Below are 2,435 nucleotides of genomic sequence, written 5' to 3' on the forward strand. Positions count from 1 at the left end.
CAGCACCACATAAGCAAAAAGAAAAAAAGCCAGAAGTGGCGCTGTGGCTCAAGTGGTAGAGCACTAGCCTTGAGCTGAAGAGCTGAGGGATAGCGCCCAGGCCCAGAGTTCAGGCCCCACAACTGGACTCCCCCCCCCCAAAAAAAAAGAAATATTCTCATTACCTGACTAATGTAACTGTAACTCCTCTGTGCACCAATTTACAATAACACAAAAACAAAACAACAACAAGAAGCCAGGCACGGGTGGCTCACATCTGTCATCCTAGTTTGACTTAGGAGGCTGAAATCTGAGGATCATGATTCAAAGCCAGCCTGGGCATGAAAGTCTGTGAGACTCTTATCTCCAGTTAACCATCAGAAAACCAGAAGTGGTTTTTTTCTCTCTCTCCAGTTCTGGGGGCTTGAATTCATGGCCTGGGCACTGCCCCTAAGCTTCTGTGTGCTCAAGGCTAGAGGTCTATCACTTGGAGCTATAGCACCATTTCTGGCTTTTTCTGAGTAGATTATTGTAGATGAGAGTCTCATGGACTTTCTTGCCCTTTGAACTGTGATCCTCAGATCTCAGCCTCCTGAGTAGCTAGGATTACAGGTGTGAGCCACCAGTGCCCAGTTTTTCCCACGTTTTCTTCAACTGGTGATCACCAAGACTAAGAGATGTGAAGGCATTTGCCCAAAGAGTGGGTATTGAGCCCCATCCATCTGTTCCTCCCGCGCTGCCCCGCCCCCAGCCTCTCTTTCCCATTTTCTTTTCCCCTGGCTGAAGGAATCTTGCAGTCTGAGTCTGAGGCTGCCTGCTCCTTTCTCCTTCACTCCCCCCTTCCCTCCCCCCCCCCAGCCTTAAAGGTCAGGTATGTCCCAGCCTCTCTGGTCATGTCCATTTATGGTTCTGTTGTTCCAAAATGTGGCCAAATTTATAAACTCCCCTTTCCTGGAGAAGCGAAACAGTTTATTCAAAATGCAGTGCAGGGGCAAGGCTGGGCGCCTCCCCCGGGCCTGGACCTCAGCCTGGACCCCAGGCCCAGTGAGTCCCCTGGCGTTGGGTGGGCCTGGGCCCCAGCCCTCTCCCCTCCCGCTCCCCCACCCCCACCTCAGTTTCTCCACCCATACAGCAAAGGAACCAGATGAAAATCATTCTTTAAGTCCTCCCAGCCGTGTCCTTCGAATACCAATCCCCTATATCGAATGAATGGTCTAATCATATAGACAAAAGTGCCTGGGTGATAGACTGGGGGCTTTCTTTCTCTTTTGAGCTGTGTGTGTGTGTGTGTGTGTGTGTGTGTGTGTGTACCAAGGTTTGAACTCAGGAGCTGCCCCTCGCTTGACTGGTGCTCTACCATTGGAGCTATGCCTCCAGTCCAGGCTTTTGCTGGTTCTTTTGGAGATGGACTTTTCTGCCCAGGCTGACCTCCAATCTCAATCCTCTAGGCTTCAGCCTCCTCAGTATCTAGGATATAAGTGTGAGCCACAGGTGTCAGGCCAATCCTAGACCTTCGAAACACCATTGCAAGGACACACTTGGATGTCCAAACCAGGTTCCTACCAATGGACATTGAAGTTGTTTTTAGGCTTCTTGACCAGAGATACCGGTCTGACCTGCTCCACCCATTCATTGTCAGGCACCTGGGAAAGGCAGATGTCCAGGTCACAGCGTACATGCACTTTCCAGGAGTTGCCTGATGGTCTTTCAAGGCGGTCTCATTTGATCTTCAAGGACACAAGGACTGGAGAGATGAAGACTGTGTTGTCACAGTTTCACCCGCCTCCCATTGACCAAGAGAACCAACAAGGAGAAACACTAACTCCAGGGAGAAGTCCGCAGCTGGGCCAGCCATAGGAAGGCGGGGGCCAGGCAAGAGAGAAGAGCTGAGGTAGGGACTGGAAAGCCCTCCCAGAATTTTCTCTTTGACAAGCCTCAAAGGTCATGAGCGCTCTGTCTTTGGAGGTATGCGAGTGGAGGCTGTTTATCTGTTCATTGGGGCTGTACAGGAGCTTTCAGACTCTGATAGGAGACTCTGGAACATGAGTTCCTTCCTTCCTTCCTTCCTCCCTCCCTCCCTCCCTCCCTCCCTTCCTGTAAATTGATTTCCTTCAGTTTTGTCTCCTGCTTTCCTACTTGACTCCCTCCCTCCCTTCTCTCTCTCCCCCCCCCATTTCTTATAGGGTCTTGGTATATCGCCCAGGCTACCCTTGCATTCAAAATTCTCCTGCCTGTGTCTCCAGGCTACTGGGATCATACATTAGTGTCTCCACATCCAGTGCTGCGTGGTTTCCCAGCGGCAGCACGGCTGAGGGGTTAAAGGCGGCACATCCTGTAATCCCAGCACTCGGGAAGGAGAGGCAGGAGGATCGCCAGCTCAAGGCCAGTCTAGGCGACATCGTGAGATTCTGCCAGAAAACAAAACACAAAAAAACACCCAAGGGGGGCTGGGAAGG

The sequence above is a fragment of the Dipodomys ordii genome, unplaced genomic scaffold, assembly GCF_000151885.1.
Source record: "Dipodomys ordii isolate 6190 unplaced genomic scaffold, Dord_2.0 Scaffold23, whole genome shotgun sequence".
NCBI classification, from domain to species: domain Eukaryota; kingdom Metazoa; phylum Chordata; class Mammalia; order Rodentia; family Heteromyidae; genus Dipodomys; species Dipodomys ordii.